Source organism: Salvelinus alpinus, chromosome 33 (assembly GCF_045679555.1).
Source record: "Salvelinus alpinus chromosome 33, SLU_Salpinus.1, whole genome shotgun sequence".
In the NCBI taxonomy this organism is placed as follows: Eukaryota; Metazoa; Chordata; class Actinopteri; order Salmoniformes; family Salmonidae; genus Salvelinus; species Salvelinus alpinus.
This window is the reverse complement of record NC_092118.1, coordinates 7,743,303-7,766,317: the sequence shown is the minus strand read 5'-3', so window position 1 is coordinate 7,766,317 and position 23,015 is coordinate 7,743,303.

The following is a 23,015-nucleotide window of genomic DNA, read 5'->3' as shown; positions in this document are numbered from 1 at the left end:
GGTCAGCAGGGAAATGACCGTGGCAATCCTAGACCTTCTGTGGTGGGGGCTCCCGTCTGATAGGCGAAATAGAGAGAGCACTGGAGTAGGAAGCCACAGCATTTCGATGGAGTACCGTCATACTTCTCCGGAAGGGACACTCGGGCATCGCTGACCTGGACGGATGGCTGGGTAGGCTGGAGGACTGGCTCACTGTGACAGAGTGCCTCCTACCACGGGTCGTCACAGTGAGCCAGTCCTCCAGCCTACCAGAGAGCCTTGCTGGTGGTGTCGAGGCAGTGGAGAACGCAGAGGACCTCCTCCATGGCCGTACCCAGTTGTGCCAGCTGGTCGTGGTGTTGGTGGAGTAGATGACCATGTTCCTTGACCGTCTGGAATATGGTGTTATCCTCTTCTGCTTCCATTTTCTTTTAGATAGTATTGTGTAACATACAGTGGGGAGAACAAGTATTTGATACACTGCTGATTTTGCAGGTTTTCCTACTTACAAAGCATGTAGAGGTCTGTAATTTTTATCATAGGTACACTTCAACTGTGAGAGACGGAATCTAAAACAAAATCCAGAAAATCACATTGTATGATTTTTAAGTAATTCATTTGCATTTTATTGCATGACATAAGTATTTGATACATCAGAAAAGCAGAACTTAATATTTGGTACAGAAACCTTTGTTTGCAATTACAGAGATCATACGTTTCCTGTAGTTCTTGACCAGGTTTGCACACACTGCAGCAGGGATTTTGGCCCACTCCTCCATACAGACCTTCTCCAGATCCTTCAGGTTTCGGGGCTGTCGCTGGGCAATACGGACTTTCAGCTCCCTCCAAAGATTGTCTATTGGGTTCAGGTCTGGAGACTGGCTAGGCCACTCCAGGACCTTGAAATGCTTCTTACGGAGCCACTCCTTAGTTGCCCTGGCTGTGTGTTTCGGGTCGTTGTCATGCTGGAAGACCCAGCCACGACCCATCTTCAATGCTCTTACTGAGGGAAGGAGCTTGTTGGCCAAGATCTCGCACTACATGGCCCCATCCATCCTCCCCTCAATACGGTGCAGTCGTCCTGTCCCCTTTGAAAAAAGCATCCCCAAAGAATGATGTTTCCAACTCCATGCTTCACGGTTGGGATGGTGTTCTTGGGGTTGTACTCATCCTTCTTCTTCCTCCAAACACGGCGAGTGGAGTTTAGACCAAAAAGCTCTATTTTTGTCTCATCAGACCACATGACCTTCTCCCATTCCTCCTCTGCATCATCCAGATGGTCATTGGCAAACTTCAGACGGGCCTGGACATGCGCTGGCTTGAGCAGGGGGACCTTGCGTGCGCTGCAGGATTTTAATCCATGACGGCGTAGTGTGTTACTAATGGTTTTCTTTGAGACTGTGGTCCCAGCTCTCTTCAGGTCATTGACCAGGTCCTGCCGTGTAGTTCTGGGCTGATCCCTCACCTTCCTCATGATCATTGATGCCCCACGAGGTGAGATCTTGCATGGAGCCCCAGACCGAGGGTGATTGACCGTCATCTTGAACTTCTTCCATTTTATAATAATTGCGCCAACAGTTGTTGCCTTCTCACCAAGCTGCTTGCCTATTGTCCTGTAGCCCATCCCAGCCTTGTGCAGGTCTACAATTTGATCCCTGATGTCCTTACACAGCTCTCTGGTCTTGGCCATTGTGGAGAGGTTGGAGTCTGTTTGATTGAGTGTGTGGACTGGTGTCTTTTATACAGGTAACGAGTTCAAACAGGTGCAGTTAATACAGGTAATGAGTGGAGAACAGGAGGGCTTCTTAAAGATAAACTAACAGGTCTGTGAGACCCGGAATTCTTACTGGTTGGTAGGTGATCAAATACTTATGTCATGCAATAAAATTCAAATTAATTACTTAGAAATCATACAATGTGATTTCCTGGATTTTTGTTTTAGATTCCGTCTCTCACAGTTGAAGTGTACCTATGATAAAAAGTACAGACCTCTACATGCTTTGTAAGTAGGAAAACCTGCAAAATCGGCAGTGTATCAAATACTTGTTCTCCCCACTGTATATGCCGTCAGGAAGCAGGTGCAGAAGGTGAGTTTAGTAAAGAAACGATACCAATGAAGAAGCATGAGAAGCGGACAGAACATGAGAGAAAACAATACTCTCTAATGACTGATGTGATCACGGAGTAAATAATGACCAAGTATGCATAATGATGGAGAACAGCTGTGTGTAATAAAAGTTGCCAGGACCGGTGGTTAGTAGACAGGGAGGGAGCAGGATCAGGCTGTCACGTTCATTGTAATGAGGAGACCAAGGCGCAGCGTGATATGCATACATTCTTCTTTTAATGAAGAAAGAACACTAAACAAAGTAACAAAACGAACGTGAAGCTATACAAAACGAGTGCTGACAGGCAACTACACATAGACAAGAACCCACGAAACCAAAAGGGAAAATGGCAACTTAAATAGGATCCCCAAAAAGAGAAAACGATAAACAGCAGCCTCTGATTGGGAACCAAATCAGGTCACTATAGACCTAGAACTACCTAGACTTACAAAAAACCCTAGATCTACAAAAACCCTAGACAAGCCAAAACAAACATACCCACCCTCGTCACACCCTGACCTGACCAAAATAATAAAGAAAACATCGATAACTAAGGTCAGGGCGTGACACAGGCGTAACATTCTCAGAGTGACCTGACCATTGCACTTAGCTCCTATTTATCGCCTAGTGGCTCATTGAGACACAACAATGTAAGAAAATAATAATAATCTGTTTCAAAACATTTATAATGATAATATGTTTCAAGGTTAAATGGCAAATTATAGCACAAAATAAAAAATATAAATAATGTGTCTTGTTAATCAATAGGCCATGTGAAAATATACACAGCTGATATTTGGGTGTCTGTGAATCCGGGGACACAGAGACCCAAAAAATCAAGGCAACAACATTATAGAAACGAGGACAGTGAAAAATCATTGCTTAGCCCTTTTGGGTCCACAGTGTCTGAGTACTGCCAGAATACCTCTCTTTGTTTTAGTTTACGTACGGTATCACCTCTTGGTGATATTTGGACAGGTTCTATGGCTACAAAGCGCAGGGAGAAAGGTGGGCCTTGGTTGACTTTGATGAAGTGGCACACAATAGCATAGTCTGTGTATTGGTTTCAAATAGCAGCCTCATGTTCTGCAATGCGAAGTTTAGTTCCACCAATATAAGCAGCTCCGCAGATGCATTTGAGGATGTACAGTATATGACATTTGTGGTGCTAAAATGAATGCGGTATTTGGATTTTGTATTCTTTACCCGTTCTCGTGTGGTTAAAAAACGTTTGTATTGGTCATACTGTCATAATGTACACAGTGGCCACGTTTAATTATAATAACACATGTAGGGTAACAATTCAGTGTTCTTATTACTGTGTAATTACTCTCGTAAGTACTGTGCAACAACTACTGTAATTACTCGTTTTCACATACAGCTGTAACCATAACCTGAGCTCTAACCCTTACCCTACCTAGTGTAAGGCAAGTGCAGTGTAACGAGTGATTACAATACTTTTTACACTGTACAAGAATAATTACACAGTAAAAAGTACACAGTAAAGTCTGACCCAGTTTATTCATAATTTACGAACATGATACAAACCCCTACACTCAGAGCTGAGTGAGAGAACCACACATGGCAATACACAGTCTGCATTGAGGAGTAATGCTTGTGTCACATCTACTCCCGCTCCCTCTCTCAACCCATCATTACGCACACCTGGCAACCCTCAATACGCACACCTGGCAACCCTCATTACGCACACCTGCGCCCCATCATGAGGCACACCTGGACTCCATAACTACCGAGATAACTAACCCTTTATCTAGCACTCCCTAGCGTCTCTCCTCAGGCAGTATTGATTATGTTTCCTTGTCAGCCGTTTCTCTTGTTTTGTATCGTTCTACGTTCATTATTATGAAACTCACTAACTGCACCGACTTCCTGACTCCCAAGTCAAATCTAATTTTATTGGTCACATACACATGGTTAGCAGATGTTATTGCGAGTGTAGCGAAATGCATCAACGTTACAGCTTGACTATCTGTAACTTCCAACTAGCACATTGTGTACATAGGTTTAGCTCATGCACTACACCCTGGACAGAAGGCAGATTTTGGGTGTGCCTCAATGGACACTGGACGGGGAATGTAGTTGGACATGTGTTGTTAATTGAGGCCATAATAAAATGAAATAGAAAAATTGAAACATTAACCTCATTGTAAAGTTTCATTGGAATATTTCAGGGCTGTCCTATTCAATTATGGTAAACACGCCTGGGAATTGTGGGAAAGCCAAGCAGCTGCAGGACTAGCCAAACCCCCCGTGTTTAAAAGCCTATTAGTAAGTTTGTGACGTTTTCCCCATTGCCAAGTGTGGCTTTGGTGAAATGAAACTAATACGTCTTTTGTGTCTGGGGTAACAAGACACTAAGTACATAAAGGCGCATAACAAAGACCACAGATTATCCCTCATTTCAACAGCACTACTAGTGACTCTTTCCAAAAGTATCGACAAAAACAAAGCCTCAAATCCCTCCAAAAATACCGGCCAATGTACACTGTGGAGAAAACGCAGATTTTCTTGTTAGACCGATTCTGATTCACGCCACTTGAATGTATGTGCGTACTTGTAGAAATAACATTCAGGGGGACAGGTAAGGCCTAAGGCTTAGACTAAGCAGATGTAAGCATGGAGAACATCATGCTGGTCGATTCGCCCTTGAGCCAACACCCATCTTGAAATCAACGGACCGTGAACAATATAATGCGTTCTAATAATCCTAAACCCAACATCTGTAAGCAAACATAACAAACATTTATTTGAGATATAATGCACGTCAATCTGTGGCATGTGGTGTTTTATTCATGGATGCTTGAAAACCCTAAGAACATATGGGCAGATTTTGGCAGGAATTTTACAGCCCAGCAGACAATAGCTCACCTCCACCCCTCCTATTCGACATCACTCATTACCTTTGTATGTGGACTTAAAACCATTATCCTAACATATTTTGCATTGTTCTACAGTAAGTTGTTGTACATTTTACAATGGGCAAAGCTTGTCATAGGTCAAACCTATGGTATAGAAAGGACACCCTCAGCAGGTAAATCTACTTCCTCCCTACTTCCTCCCCTCCTCCTCCTCCTCCTCCTCCTCCTCCTCCTCCTCCTCCTCCTCCTCCTCCTCCTCCTACCATGACTTTGCAGGACTTTAAATTTCCTCAGGCCAAGCAGCAACCTATCAATCTGGTCTCGCAATCTTTCACATTACATTTAGGAAAACACCTATTCAGTTTGATCTATTCAAAGGAATATGCTTGTTTTCCCTAGTAATGTTTAGTGTTTAGCGCGTCATATACTGTATGTAGTTCCTGACATTGACGCTCATTTGAGAGTCAGTACCTGACTTTGTCTCTAGTCTCCTCCACACACAGTAGTCATTGACAGGTGGTGTTTACCTCTCTCCTGCTTTACGGGCCCGCTCAAGTACTGCCAGGGTCCACGGAGTAGGAGTGGAGAGCGCTGGGTGAGTGTGCTTTGTAGGAGGACACATTCGCATCTAACTGCGCCTCGCAACGTCCGTCCATGCAGCCCTCTCTCTTTCTTCCAACAATGTTGCGTAATGAAGATTTTTTTCCCCATGTTACATCTACAAATGTAGCTGAAGAAACAGTCACTATTAATCACATAATCAACACAACAGTGTTGCATTATCAACACAACAGTCAAGAGCTGTTATGAATGTTTATAGCAAGGCGTATAATGGTCTTCACCACCTAGGGGCCGTGCAATGAGTGCATATATAGCTATGTGTTTATAAATGCTGTTTAAACAGCGACAAGCAATTACGACTGCTTATAGCAAGCCTAATAATGCATGACGGTGTGCCAGAAGATGCTATTATTGCATTCACAATACATGATTACACAGATGGTTTGATTCACAGAAATTGTTAGCACAGAAAGTGCACCTAGTGAGAAGACACAGGGTGCATACCAGGTCAGGAAACAGCAGAAGAGAAGCACTCAGTCAAGAGAGAGAACATAATAAACCTGAACAAGGCCACATCTCATTAGATGGGCTATGCATATTAATTAAGTCTGGTTAAACTCGACTAAACTTACCACTGTGAGCACAGCATTCGGTCTTGTTTAACCAGGCTAAGTACATAAACAGCAGGCGTATTAATCCTCATGCAAGACCAGCCAGAGGGGAATTGAGCTGGACTTGGACACGGTGAGGCGTTGCTGCCATTAACCTGTCCTGCCTGGTAATAAATAGCTGTGAGCATATGGCAAGATGCGTGCACTCAAACACTTTCATAGGGTGCCAACTCATTTCGTTGGGTATTTTTTTTATTGCTGGATTATCTGCCTGGCCCTTGTTATAACACTATTCTGCAGCAATGAAAACAAGCAAACATTTATCCTCGGATTTCAGGGCTGAACAACAAAAGACAACACTCATTTTTGTATTATTTGTTTTGGCTTTGGTTTGTGTTCTCGTTTGATAGCCACTTTGTGGGAAGAGACGGAAATCCAACTGCAGGATGGAAGGATGTCCTGGCCCAGCTTTGAAGAGTTGATTGATTAAAAGGATGTGACGTGAAATTGTCACTACGAACTAACACTTGGCGCCCTATGTGAATACATTCCCCTTTATTGGCAGCAGGGCTAAAAATGAACAGCTTTCCAATTTGTGAATTGAATTTAGATTCATTTTCTAAACTGACATTGGTTCAAGTGGAATTTACACAAACTCTGCAACAGTATTTTCCAAGAGAGGGAGAGTTCTGTTGTTGAATGATGTGGTCAGATTTGGGGAATTTTCAATTCCAATTGACCACTTATTGGTTTGGAATAAATTGGAAAATTCCAATAAGTAACTTAATTTTAGGCCTTGAAATTGAAATTGAACTGGATCGCTTTATATTAGATTCTTTGACTTATTTAATAGGCCAAACATTGTAGTTTGTATGTTTTGAGAGAAAATCCAAGACATCCTAGGCAAAAATCCAAAGGTCCTATTCAGAGAGAGAGAGAGAGAGAGAGAGAGAGAGAGAGAGAGAGAGAGAGAGAGAGAGAGAGAGAGAGAGAGAGAGAGAGAGAGAGAGAGAGAGAGAGAGAGAGAGAGAGAGAGAGAGAGAGAGAGAGAGAGAGAGAGAGAGAGAGAGAGAGAGAGAGAGAGAGAGAGAGAGAGAGAGAGAGAGAGAGAGAGAGAGAGAGAGAGAGAGAGAGAGAGAGAGAGAGAGAGAGAGAGGCTTCCGTTATTCCCCAGCTTACCAACAAGTCATAGTTCTTTAGTCTTGGACATTGAGGTCAAGGAAGCTATTGTCAAACCATGTTATGAGGCTGTCAATGAACTGGGAGTAGCTTAAACTGGATTTGCCCAACAGGCAATCAACCAGAGCCATGTCGTTCGCGTATTTGATGCATGCCATTTCATTTGTGTATATGGAGAACAGGAGATGTGGCATGAGGTCTCTAAAATCTTTGCATACCTGGATTGTACAATATTTGCACAATGTATAATTTTTTAAATTCTTCAATCTCTGTCAAGTCGGATGTTGATTGTCACAAGACAGCCATTTTCAAGTCTTGCCATAGAATTTCAAGACGATTTTAGTCAAAACTGTAACTAGGCCACTCAGGAACATTCTATGTCATCTTGGTAAGCAACTCCATTGTATATTTGACCTTGTGATTTAGGCTATTGTCCTGCTGAAAGGTGAATTTGTCTACCAGTGTCTGTTGGAAAGCAGACTGAACCAGGTTTCCTTAAGGATTTTGTAACTGTTTTAAAGTCACCATTGGCCTCATGGTGAAATCCCTGAGCGGTTTCCTTCCTCTCCGGCAACTGAGTTCGGAAGGACGCCTGTGTCTTTGTAATGACTGGATCTATTAATACACCATCCAAAGTCTAATGAATATATTCACCATGCTCAAAGGGATGTTTTGTAATCATGCTTATATCATGCTCATATCTGAAATAAAATGTTCTGGTCATTTGCCAAGTTAAGGGGGTCTTCACAATGAATGCTTGTTTTCTGTGGCCTACCCATCATCGAGTTCAGTTCTCTCCAAGCCTCTCTTGCATTGCCAACACTGAATTTCTCCTCAACCTTGTTTTTGAAGTAAATTTAAGCAGTTCTTATCTTGCATCTGATGTCCTTTCAATTTCCCTGTGCCACCCTGTGCAAAGGTTATTCTCTTGATATTAGGACATTGTTTTAATTCTTTGTTCACCCATGTTTTGTTGTTGTGGAAAATTCTAACATCCTTCGTTTTGATGAAGGAGAACACAGAAGTTAACATAGCAGGTTAGTGTCCAATAGTAATTATTGGTTTAGGGAACAGAGTACTCAGATCACTTACTTTAACTCAGCATGTGTTTTTTTAGACCATTAGGGGGAATGACCAGATAACTTTCTTGGACCCCCCCAGATAACATTTTTAGACTATCACAGATCACGTCTAGTGACTGAGAGTTCATCAGGAAAACTCCTAAGTCTCACAGATCACATGTTTTAATCCCCATGGAGGTTTCAAGTGTCTTTTTGTAATCTTACCCATTTACATGTGTGACCGACTGGCTATTGAGCCCAGGTTTTTAGGTAAGGTTACTTGTCATTTGCTGAGTGTCATGTTCACCCTTAGGCTATCAGTATTCTCCACTTCACATTGTCTACCAAGTCTCTTTTATTGCTTTTGAATTAGTTATTCAGTTTGCCGCAGATCATTTATAAACAAACTCTCAGAACTTCGGCTTCCTCATTGCCTGTATGTCTTCATGAATATGTGCATGCATTTGCATTGAGAGAAAGTAGCATACGTTGAAAGAAATAGGGCATAACTGTAGGGGTGCATAAAAGCACAAATGGCTTTGAATATCTTGACAAGAAAGAGTATGTGACTTCACATAAAAAGGAAATCAGAGCACTAAAAGCGTCTCCTTGCTTTGTTTTTACGTAGGCCTACTCTTCCATACAAAAGAACACACGGCTTCCACTTCGTTGTTATTCCTTTACTTGTACCAAAGATGTTTATAACTAACCCAAGATAGACCACACTGTCGTTTCCAATAGGAACAAATTAGTCATAGTGGGCAGAACAAGAAAGGATGGGGCAGAGCCAAGCACGAGCTAGTAAGATCCTATTGGTGCGTTCTAGCATGTATTTGCATTTTTCCGTTAGGGAACGCCTACTCTGTGAAGTGTGAGTGTGCAATAACTCACTTCGCACTTGCTCTCGTTCTAAACAATGCCATTTTTTGAAACTTTGGCAACGGTTAAAGTCTACAAAACTTAGTCCAATCTGTTCCTAACAGATTCTAGTTTTGGGAGCAGAAAACTTTGAGATCAAATGTTTCATCGATGAGAACATTTGCAGAATGTTGGCCAAAATCATCTCGTTCCATCTTCTCCCACTTCCGGCCACTGGGCTTCCTCTCATCAGCATATTTGGTAGTGAGTGGAAATGCCAAGCGGATGCTTCACATTTATACATCCGGTGTAATATCTGTCTCATTGTTCTATCTGTGCTTATTCAACGGGTGGGTCTAATCTTGAATGCTGATTGGTTAAAACCAGATTCCAGCCGGTGTCTATTCCACAAGTTACCACTGGCTAAATCTATGACGTTAAAATTCCTATTTACTCTGTTCCATTTGATTGTGCAATCCACTGTTTCATCAGCCCAGCAAAGCAATTTATAAACTTGATCTCCACTTTAAAAAGCATCTAGACATTATCTCACATTTCTTTTAGACTAATATTTCATTTTCAACAGCGAAGATTTGTATAAACCTTGTCTGTTTCTTCATTTGCAACATTGTTTCAATATTGAAATTTGATCTCCAGCTGTCCCATAGTAATGAACGTGTCGGGACAAGACAGACAGGCAGGCAGCGTTTCTCAGCAGGCATAATTTTTATGGATATATACAAAGAAATGTCAATTGAAAAAAGGTAAAACGAAACGAAATGCAGCTAGTTTGCAGTCTTTCCATCTTCAGTTTGAAGTGATTGTGTTAGCTGTGTTGTTGGCTAGCTCCTCTGAACAATAGTGTCCTGACGAGTGAGCACATTTTCTATGCCAGGCGAAATCGCGCATCATTAGCTCGTTGTTATGGATGAATCCAAAAATAAATGTCACTAGAAAACAGCTTGAACAAATGCAAATGCAGCAACTTTTCTGTTATTCTGGCTGCACTTTTTGAAGTGACTGTAAGTTAGCCTTAGTTGCCTAGCTAGCAAGCAAGGGATAAGAACGTTGCCAGCCAGTATGGCAATGGAACATTTAGAACGAACGACTACCTGTCTGTCTCATCCCAACTACCAACCCCTACACGTTCATTACTATAGGACTGTAGATCGAATTTCAATACTGAAACAATGTTGCAAATGTCAAAGAGACAGATGGCAAGGTTTATACAAATCTCCGCTATGGAAAACCAATTGCTAGTCTAAAAGAAATGTGAGATAATGTCTAGATGCTTTTTACAGTGGATATCAAGTTTATAAATTGTCTGGCTGGGCTGATGAGACAGTGGATTGCGCAGTGAGACGGAAACAGAGTAAATAGGCATTTCAACGTCATAGATTTAGTCAGTGGTAATTTATGGAATAGACATAGGCTGGAATGCGGTTTTAACCCATCAGCATCCAGGATTAGACCCACCTGTTGTATAATTCCCTATAATGCAAAGTATATCAGCACGGTCTAATTCAATTACAATAGTTAATTATTTCTTAAGCTGCTTTTGAAAGCAAAAGTTGAATTGAATTGTTGATGGTTTGGTTAGATAAACTAGCAAGTCTGTTTGTTTGGTTACCAAGGCAACTACTGTCGCTATCTAGTAAACGACCTACTTCAGTGGATGTTGAACACATTTCTACCTGCAAATGAACAATTCTTTTTTTTATGGCAAATGTGTTAAATTGTATCCATGGTATAAAAGGGATAATCAACTCGGGGCTCTATGCGTTCTCTGGAAAATAATGCAACTCTGTGGAAGGTTAGCACCTTGTGTAACTAGCTAGCACCTTGTGCAACACACCTTCCACGTCGTTCATTGTTTTCCATAGAATGCATAGCCCCTCGTTGATTATACCTTACATAGTGAATTCATATTGCATTACACGCATGGCAGTTAATATAAAGTGTTAACTTGCATTTGACTGTTTCAACACGAATCGTAAACAGTATGCGACAGGCCCGCTTAATGTCATTTGGAAGCAGCATCTGCTGAAGCCAGAGGTCATGAGACTTATGTACCCAAACATGTGGTGAAAAACAGAAAGGAAAGACATTTCCCCATCACATGTAATTAGAAGCTCATTATGAAAGTGTGGCTTTTGGGAAAACTTTTCCGTCTGTCTGAATGAATTTGACATACCGTGTCCTTGAAAATGCATCAGACCGCTTGGAGTGGCAAAAAGACACGGGCTGCGCTGCAGTGCTGTACTAACGTTTGAGTTGTTGGGAAAACTTAAAGGTGAGTTAGGACATTGTGGTGTCATCATTTTGGTCTGAGTGTCATTTGATTTGGTGAACATTCATTTGAGCAGTGGACATTCTAAATCGAAATTGTTTTTTTTGACACCATTTTGACTTTGTTGTTGCCAAAAGGTTTTATTACATCCTCCGTCATCCTACTATTAAAATTGTCTTAGCCAACAGGATGAAGTGAATTTAATGACAGGAATGTGAATATTCGGTGGAATCGTTCGAATTTTTGGTTTTTATCTTTCTTTTTGCTTAATTTACCCCAACATTTGAGCCTGTTCTTGCATGTGGGAAAGCCTGGAATACCAGTTCAAGCTGTTTTTCTTTTGAGATATTACGTGCAAAGAGAAGTGTTTGTGTTTTAGATGCGCTTTAATGACTCACAGTAGCATTCTACAAGCTTCAAACTTGGGGAAATTCTAAATAACAAAATAATTCAAATGTGTAGCAAGGTGTGATAACATATGGCATATGTCGAACCATGTACAAGTGACTCCAAAATAAAACATCATGCTTGGTTGTTTCACCCTTGCTTGAATCTTATCTCCATTCTCTACAATTTTCTTACAGGGCTATAGAATTGCTAAACAATAGGCGATGATAAGGGCCTTGGCTATGGAAGTCCCATATGTCCAAATGCCTATGCATTGCCCCAGTTACAACTGCCATTCTTTAACGTTTGGGGCTGTGGTCTAAGGCACTGCATCTTAGTGCTAGAGGCGTCACTACAGACACCCTGGTTCGAATCCAGGCTGTATCACAACTGGCTGTGATTGGGAGTCCCACAGGGCGGCGCACAATTGGCCCAGCATCGTCCGGATTTGGCCGGTGTAGGCCATCGTTGTATATAAGAATTTGTTCTTAACTGACTTGACTAGTTAAATAAACGTAAAATAAAAACATTTAAAAAGAAAATGTATCCCAAGTTGCTGCGGCCACAGTGGAGCAGTTGGCATCTCTAAGAGAATCATTAAGGAAGCCTCCGCTCCTCCGTTTCCTGGCAGAGGCCCGGGGCTGGGCCACTGGGTATGAGACGACTTGCCATCTGCTGCATAACGCCAAACCTCACATGAGTCTCATTAAGTCTTGCCAGGACTTCGAGCCACAGCCTCTCGGTATCACCGCTCAGTACTCAATATAGGGGGGTTCACAACCGGATATCCCTAAACACAAACACACAGACACTCAGATCACTTTCCATTTGTAATAGAAATATCTACCAAGAGACTCATACGAAAACAAGCATCCTTTGTTTCTATTTCCGTTAAGTTCATGCCTCATCTCCCGAGTGACACAGTGGCCTAAGCTACTGCATCGCAGTACTAGCTGCGTCATTACAGATCCTGGTTCGATCCCAGGCTGTGTCGCAGCCGGCCTCTACCAGTAGACCCATGAGGCGGAGGACAATCCTTGTCCCATCGCGCTCTAGCGACTCCTGTGGCGGGCCGGGCGCAATGCACGCTGACACGATCGCCAGGTGTACGGTGTTTCCTCCGACACAGCCCAACACCGTGCAGGACGTTTGGCATTTGCCAGAGAACACCAAGATTGGCAAATTCGCCACTGGCACCCTGTGCTCTTCACAGATGAAAGCAGGTTCACACTGAGCACATGTGACAGACGTGACAGAATCTGGAGACGCCGTGGAGAACGTTCTGCTGCCTGCAACATCCTCCAGCATGACCGGTTTGGCGGTGGGTCAGTCATGGTGTGGGGTGGCATTTCTTTGGGGGGCCGCACAGCCCTCCATGTGCTCGCCAGAGGTAGCCTGACTGCCATTAGGTACCGAGATGAGATCCTCAGACCCCTTGTGAGACCATATGCTGGTGCGGTTGGCCCTGGGTTCCTCCTAATGCAAGACAATGCTAGACCTCATGTGGCTGGAGTGTGTCAGCAGTTCCTGCAAGAGGAAGGCATTGATGCTATGGACTGGCCCGCCCGTTCCCCAGACCTGAATCCTATTGAGCACATCTGGGACATCATGTCTCGCTCCATCCACCAACGCCACGTTGCACCACAGACTGTCCAGGAGTTGGCGGATGCTTTAGTCCAGGTCTGGGAGGAGATCCCTCAGGAGACCATCCGCCACCTCATCAGGAGCATGCCCAGGCGTTGTAGGGAGGTCATACAGGCACGTGGAGGCCACACACACTACTGAGCCTCATTTTGACTTGTTTTAAGGACATTACATCAAAGTTGGATCAGCCTGTAGTGTGGTTTTCCACTTTAATTTTGAGTGTGACTCCAAATCCAGAACTCCATGGGTTGATAAATTTGATTTCCATTGATAATTTTTGTGTGATTTTGTTGTCAGCACATTCAACTATGTAAAGAAAAAAGTATTTAATAAGAATATTTCATTCATTCAGATCTAGGATGTGTTATTTTAGTGTTCCCTTTATTTTTTTGAGCAGTGTATATATTTTGAAAGTTCCTGCCTCATAAGTAGCCCTGTATAATCCACAACTCATTTAACTTCTTCTCTACGCATTCCTCCTCCCCATTCTCCGGTCCAGATTTGATAAGGGGGGTGGTCATTTTGCCAGGGGAACATTGTAAGAACCTACTGCATGTTTCTTAGTCAAGATGGGGATGCTAGGGAGGATCAGTTGCACAGCAAGGTGACATGTGAGCGAGAGGTCATTTGAATATGTTTATTGGATCCTGGGTGATAATGAGGAAGGCTGACATTTACTTGGCGCCCATTCTGTTTCAAACCTTCTGGTCCTTTTTCCAGCAAGCACAGACACAAAGCAACTGTCCGCTCTTCTATTGACATTGTCTTCATTCTTCCTTTGTTCTAATAGGCAGTTGCGACTTCAGCATGTATATTTTGGAGGGGCGAACTCAACCTATTTTTTTGTAGATGCATGCCAGCGTAGCCACTACACAACACGACACTTAACAATACATTAAATGCAGTAGAACGGTGACAAACGGTGTCCACAAACTGTTAGGGCCTACATAAAGCTGTTCTGACAGCTGTGCTTTCCTTTCAGCATCACGGAGTGAATCATTACCACCACCACACCTGACTATCAGCGGAGCCTCATCTGGCAATGAAACAGTTCATTCAGCTTGATTTCCTGCCTTTAAAAAAAATCATGGCTGATATGGCTGACTTGCTGAAATAAATCTGCTTTCTACTGACTTCTTGTGGATTTGTGTAACTCGATAAGAACCGCATTCTCCTTCAATAACGAATGCCGACATGAGTTTTGACTTGTTTTGAACCATACACAAACATTATTACATGTATGTTCAGAAAATGCATAATGTTTGTTCTTATATCATTAACACAACTCTAATTTATAAGCAACTACAAGCAAAAGAGCTGCGACGAGAGAGAGAGACACGGACTCAGCGGTTAACCTACCATTTGAAAGGAAGGAAAATACAATGAAGAGGATCCACTTATATAGACAATACTGACGCACAGACAGCGCATTATGCAAAGAAAAAAGAAACCCTCGCAATATGAATTGGAATTACATGTGTCTGTTACGGAACTTTTTGTTAAACACAAATATTTGAATGGGAAGAGACTGTAACTGGCAAACATGGTTACCCATGACCCAACAACATTATATAGTATCCCCTCCTCGTGAAGAAAAGCACATGAGCTAATTATAATACACAAAGTAAGGGGCATGGACTCTTCAAGGTATCGAAAGCGTTCCACAGGGATGCTGGCCCATGTTGAGTGAGAAAAACCCAGCAGCGTTGCAGTTCTTGACACTCAAACCAGTGCGCCTGGCACCTAGTACCATACCCTGTTCAAAGGCACTTAAATCTTTTGTCTTGCCCATTCACCCTCTGAATGGCATCCATGTCTCAGTTGCCTCAAGGCTTAAAAATAATTATTTAACCCGTTCATCTACACTGATTGAAGTGGATTTAACAGGTGATATCAATAAGAGATCATAGCTTTCTCATGGATTCACCTGGTCAATCTATGTCATTGAAAGTGCAGGTATTCCTAATGTTTTGTACATCCAGTGTATATACGCAATATAACAATGGAGATGTACAAACTATGGCATAAGGGAACGATGAGCGGATAAGAGCTGTAATTTCAAATAAGATATGAGTTAGCTGAGACGGATATAGCCTATATCACTATTCGTTCAGCAATTTTGAAATGGACAGCGGGAGAATTCTGAACATGGGTCGTTCTTAAAGCATTCTCCCTGTACACCAAGTCAGAACATTAGGCTAAATAACAGGTACACATAAGCAGACAATGAAATCTCTTACAATATTTGATGATTGCATTTCTCTAAAACAGGCTAAAGGCTACATGTGCACCACCAAGTCAAAACAATAGTTCTGAGGGGGAGAGGGACCAAAGTCTTTGGGTGAGACACAGCTTACTACACAACATTCGGAAAGTATTCAGACCTCTTCACTTTTTCCACATTTTGTTACATTACAGCCTTATTCTACAATGGATTAAATAAAAAATGTTCCTTATCAATCTACACACAATACCACATAATGACAAAGCGAAAACAGGTTTTTTAGAAATGTTAACTAATTTATTACAAATAAAAAACAGAAATACCTTATTTACATAAGTATTCAGACCCTTTGCTATGAGACTTGAAATTGAGATCAGGTGCATCCTGTTTCCATTGATCATCCTTGAGATGTTTCTACAACGTGATTGGCGTCCACCTGTGGTAAATTCAATTGATTGGACATGATTTGGAGAGGCAAACACCTGTCTATATATGGTCCCATAGTTGACAGTGCATGTCAGAGCAAAAACCAAGCCAGGAGGTCGAAGGAATTGTCTGTAGAGCTCCGAGACAGGATTGTGTCAAGGCAGAGATCTGGGGGGGAGAACGACCTTAGTCAGGGAGATGACAAAGAACCCGATGGTCACTCTGACAGAGCTCAAGTTCCTCTGTGGAGATGGGAGAACCTTCTAGAAGGACAACCATCTCTGCAGCACTCCATCTATCAGGCCTTTATGGTAGAGTGTCCAGACAGAAGCAACTCCTCAGTAAAAAGCACATGACAGCCTGCTTGGAGTTTGCCAAAAGGCACCTAACATACTCTCAGACCATGAAAAACAACATTCTCTGGTCTGATGATACCAAGATTGAACTATTTGGCCTGAATGACAAGCGTCACGTCTGGCGGAAACCAGGCACCACTCATCACCTCTGCCAATATCATCCCTACGGTAAAGCATGGTGGTGACACCATCATGCTGCGGGAATGTTTTTCAGTGGCAGGGTACTGGGAGACTGGTCAGGATTGAGGGAAAGATGAACGGAGAAAAGTGCAGAGAGATCCTTGATGAAAACCTGCTCAGGACCTCAGACTGGGGCGAAGGTTCACGACCCTAAGCACACAGCCAAGACAACGCAGGAGTGGCTTTGGGACAAGTCTATGAATGTCCCTGAGTGGCCCACACAGAGCTTGGACTTGAACCCTATCGAACATCTCTGGAGAGACCTGAAAATAGCTATGCAGTGAAGCTCACCATACAACCTGACACAGAGCTTGAGAGGATCTACAGAGAAGAATGGGAGAAACTCCCAAAATACAGGTGTGCCATGCTTGTAGCGTCATACCAATGACGATTCGAGGCTGTAATCGCTGCCAAAGGTGCTTCAACAAAGTACTGAGTAAAGGGTCTGAATACTTATTTAAATGTAATATTTCAGTAAATGTTTTAATATATTTTTTTGCTTTGTCATTATGGGGTATTGTGTGTAGATTGATGAGGGGAAAAAACAATTTAATATATTTTAGAATAAGGCAGTAAAGTAACAATGTGGAAAAAGTCAAGCGGTCTGAATACTTTCCGAATGCACCTTACACTTAGTGTTACTTTCTTAGCTACACTATACTCATGTATCTCCCTGGTATATTACATCACTTCTGCAGCAGCAGCATACAAGACATATTTCAAGACATATTTCTGTTGTTGTGCTTGAACAAGAAGGTGGTGCGACAGTCCTTCTTGTGGGCAAACTTCTCAATTACTTTGTCATCAAAATCTGGCATTCTCTGGGTGAAGTCATGCTAGTTTGACAGCATGGCCAATACATTTAACCTTTTCTGGCCTATGGTGTTGCGTGTGAATGTTTTTAAAGGGGTTGGTCATCATAATGCCTTTGTAGCCTGTAATCACCTTCATGAATGGTCTAAAAAAATCACCTGAAAATGCCTGGGCAGGTATTGGCCGACTCGTCATTGCCCCGCAGTGCTGTCTCACAATTGCCACACAATTTAATGCATGTTATAATTCTGGCAAGCATGTACCTATTATCCTCCAGTCTTGGTTGTGAAGGTCAATGTTTGATTTCCCCAGTAATCTAAGTTTAACAGCGCTGTCTACATGTGATGCACAATTCTCATGTTTTGAGACCCTTTCAGACACGTTTTAAATCCTTAACCCACTTGGATCACACACCCTCTCCACTGAATAGAAGGCAGGGGAAGCAAAATGGTGATTGCTTTGCGACGCTCGCACTGCTTCCTTCCAAACCACTCAATGTTGATTTACAAATATCCGACTTGTTGTGTAATGTTTATGTCCAATGGCCGATCTTTAATTTCTCTTCATATTACAAGGATCAAAAATGATTTGCTAGTAGATTGTTGACAAGATTCATGATGATGACTGCTTAACTAGCTAGCTAGCTTGCTAGCTAAGATTTAGAAAGTATGATGTTGACATGATCCGTTTAGTCAAAGCTACAAGGAGATACAGCGTGATTTGGCGTCATTTTATCTGTGGCCAATGACCTTGAGCTTTCTTGGATGGGCACTTCTACTGTAAATCTATGGCAGCACCCAAAGGGGTCGTGAACTGCCTAGCTCTCCCGTAGATTCTGCGGTGATGTAGTGTCCCCATGAGTGACAGAACCATGAGCCAATCACAGCGCAACCAGAGAAGATCAACAACGCCTACTTTAACCCAACCCCTCTGAATCAGAGAGGTGCTGGGGGCTAAAGAGACCAAGTTTGTATACTGCTTTATTAACTCAAGGATTTCTTTCTTTACATTGTTTTCTATTATGTGACACAAATTAATGACAGAATTACATGCAAAACAGGCCAACTTGTATTTATTTTAAACAGGTGGCTCTGTGTCATGTATACTCCCTCTCCGGCCTCTACTGGCTGCTCGTTATGGCGCACACCTGTCACCATCGTTACGTGCAGCTGCGCGTCTACAGACGCACCTGGACTCCATAACATCCTTGATTACCTGCCTTATATATGTCACTCCCTTTGGTTCCTTCCCCAGGCATATTTTTTTTTCTGTTTCCTGTCTGTGCGTTGTTCGAGGTTCTTGTTTTGTATTATGTTCTGTTTATTTTATTAAAACACTCACTCCCTGAACTTGCTTCCCGACTCTCAGCGCACATCGTTACACTCTGCCCTGAATGACGGGTCTACAAAAATAGAATGTCTATGTCTGTATTAATCATCAAACCTCTGTTAAAGGTTAAGATGAAGATTTGGACATCGTATTTGGGATGAAAAACTGAGTTGCTGAAGACAGTTTCTGGGCCCCCCGGGATAATTTGGTCTTGGATGCATGTCACTTTCCCATCATGCATCAATGATTTGGAGCTTATATAGCCTCTGGATGTAAAGATGGAGAAAAAAATCTGTCCTCAGAAGCTGCGCTGGATCTGACTGGTAACTTACTTTGGTCAAAGTTAGGTACAGGTGCGCAAACGTAGATCCTATCACAGTGCTACGTGCGTATGTACCTGTTTTGGTACCTTCTCCCCGGATTTAGGAACTTTCAGAACAGATGCTGAGAAGGCCAACAACGTCGAAGGCAATATTACCATAACAGCATGAGTCTATCAGCTTAGCTGCTCCACAATGCCAGCTCCCTGTCAAGCACGTCGCTGTCAACGCCGTGTGTCACGTCTGCAGCTTTACCGCAAATTCACTAGCCGAGCAACTCTGAGAAATTAAATACGTTTCACATTTTTTCCTGCTTCTTCAGTATGTTTGAAATCGAGCGTGGTTACGTAAGTCCACGCTAAATTTATCAATGCTCATTTTATGTAAAGTCTGCGCTCAGAAATTTCTCAGAACCAAAGGATCCTTTTTGTTTCCCTTCGAGCCATTTCGTTTCTATTTTGGTCTGTGAGAAAAACAAGATTTAAAAAGGTCATGTTAATTTTAGTATGGGTTCTTGGGGGAGGAATGCGTATGACTTTCGGTTCACACTCGTGCAAACAATCAAAGCAGACCTCAATCATGTTAAAGCTATGCAGCGGATTAGTCGAGTATGAGTGAATGAGGCGAACGTTACATCTGCACATGCTGCATGCCTCAGTTGTGTGTGTGTGTGTGAGGTCTTTGACGAATGCATTTATATTCCTCTAGTGCGTGTGACTTGAAGAAGTGCTCTGATTCTGCAGGAGCTGTTAGCATCCCTCTCTTCTCTTTCTCTCCCCCGCTTCTCCTCGCCAGTGAAGTCGGGACGATGTTAGACTGAAATGTATCTCAAAACAAGCAGTGACCGCAAACAACTGTGTCTCAGTTAAGCCAAGACTAGCGCAGGCTGCTATCACTTTCATGTGTTCAGCCAGTGTGCCACTCAACGGCCATTCAACTCTCTCTTTTTGACAGATTGCCAATTACAATTTCCAAGTTATCCACATTAATGACATATATTTATTGATATATTTTTGTGAATAATTTTGGACCATATGTTGCTTTTCCATGGTCATTTTCCACAGATAATGTGGAATCTATTTAGAAGGACTTTCCTGATGGTTATTTTACTGTCCTGTTCCCCTGTAAAGGGAATTAGCAGGTGATCAATGTCCAGATACTTCTCTTTTGTCGGGCTCATGCCATGGACTGAGAGACACCTTCAAAAGGCTTAATGCATTGTGCAAACCAAAGAGCATACCACTAGAATGGTGAGGTGATATGCTCTGACATAATTGCAAGGGCACATATTGTATTCCCATCATTCAAAACATGCAGTTATTTACCATTTATGGCAGTTTAAAAGTGTTATTTGTCACCAAGGATCACCAACTAGATTCAGCCGTGGGCTGATTTTTTTTTCTTGAGCGGATGGTCAGGGGCCGGAACATAATTATAAATCATTTGTAGACTGCAAATTAACTGCAAGAAGCCCAAACAGATTTACATTTACATTACATTTAAGTCATTTAGCAGACGCTCTTATCCAGAGCGACTTACAAATTGGTGCATTCACCTTATGATATCCAGTGGAACAACCACTTTACAATAGTGCATCTAACTCTTTTAAGGGGGGGGGGGGGTTAGAAGGATATAACATTTATAACATTTGACTAAAACCTAATCATTTCAAACCTTGCTTACATTTGTATTCGATCACATATACAGCATCTCTCTATTATGCGAAGAAATACTCTGGAACAGATTTCCAAAATGTAAATAATTTGGATCTGATTTTCTGGTGTTTTTACAGTCCTTTATGTCAGAAAACTTGGGGGGTCAAACAAAATCACCTGTGGGCTGTCAGTCGGGGAACCCTGCCATAGACGGTGACAACTTGCTACACAGGATGATTTTTATTGTTGCCCTGCTAACAATAATGAGTCGTTAGGACATTGCGAAATGGTCGCCTAAAGTCATCAGGACGTTGTGTTATGAACCCGTGGAGGTTTTGTCTAGTTCCCGGTTGGTCCCGAGGAAGTTTTTAAGACATTCTTGGGAAGTTGTGTCATGTTCCCCTTGAGGTTTTTTCTAGTTCCCGGTTTGTCCCGAGGATGTTTTTAGGACGTTCTTGGGGCATTATGTCATGGTCCAGTAGAGGTCTTGTCTAGTTCCCGGTTTGTTCTTGGGGACATCCCCAAGAACAAACCGGGAACTAGAAAAATGTCCCCCAGAGAACGTTCCCTTGTGATCGTCACACGATGCCCTAAACACTAGTCAAATGAACCTCCTGAGAACGTTATATAAAGGTCCTGACATGGTCCTCAGTGATGTTCCCTTGGAACTTACAGGGAACTAGACAAAGGTCCCCCAGAGAACGTTCCCTTGGGACCATCATGCGACGTCCTAAGGACTAGTAAAATGAACGTCCTAAGAATATCCTAAAAAGGGCCTGGCATGGTCCTCAGTGACGTCCAGGGAACTTACAGGGAACTAGACAAAGGTCCCCCAGAAAATGTCCACCAGAGTGCTGGAATCAGGACGTTATCAGGATGTTAATTTTACTAGTCCTTAGGACGTTGGAACTTACAGGGAACTAGACAAACGTCCCCCAGAGAATGTTCCCATAGGAGCATCCCACAACGTCCTCAGGACTAGTAAAAATAAACGTCCTGACATGGTCCTCAGTGACGTCCTGGGAACTTTCAGGGAAGTAGACAAAGGTCCGCCAGAGAACGTTCCCTTGGGACCATCACGCAAGGTTCTTAGAATGTCAGCCGAAACCTTTAAGGGACCTAATGGGAACGTCACTGCATGTCCTCAGGAAATCCCCTGTTTGCTGCACTTTACCTGAAAATCCAGTTCCATGTTTTGACTGAACAGGGTCTTAGCCTTTAGTTCTTCAAGTTCTGTGCACAATAAAACGTTTAGCCTTTTCATTAAGATGAACGTCTCTTTCAAAATGGAGGAGAGCTCTCCTCTGAAACAGTGCTGGATTCAGACTAGACCCTTGCCAGGGTATGTTTTTTGCTCCAGACAAACCATACCGGCAGTTACCATGACAACAAACAGAATTTTCCCTTCACACGTCACCCATATGCATTTCGCTGCCAGAGCAACACAGCGCCCTCTCTCTACGCACAAACCGTTTCACTCCTGGCAGCGTCCTCAAGAGACACGGGGATAAGCTCAGACAGAGCTCCTGCAGACAACTGGAGCCAAACATCACGTGTTACATAACGCCTACTATCAAACTGATGTCTTATTTGCAGCCATTTCATTGATAGGCTATGACGAGCCCAGAATAGTACATAGTCATGGGAAAGTGCACACATGAATGGCTAAACATTTGGATCAACTACATTAGATCATACACAGGCTCATTCTGTAGGTAACTGCTAAACATATAACTAGCTCAGCAAGGTGACCAGAGTGTAATGTATCATGATGTGTGTATTGAATATGCTTGTCTTTAACATAGATCTTTATTGATTTGCTTTCGTAAAAAGTCTGGTATATAAGTTCATTTATTTGCCTTATTCAAGCCGCCATTAAAAAATATATAGATCTTCCCAAGCATCCTTTTTTACTCCCTCTTTTCTTTTGCAATGGTAGACAGGGTTAATGCTACCTCATCATAAGCACTCCTCATATTACCTAACAAAACATGTTTTTAATCCATCCAAGAACATAATTCTCCACAACCTTGTGGTTATCTTGGATCTGGTGGGATTATAGAACAGTAAAGACATAACAACACGCTCCAAAGCAATAGGTCAAGACCTCATCATTGGAACTTGACCTCCCTTTGGCATGTTGACCTGTGACCAC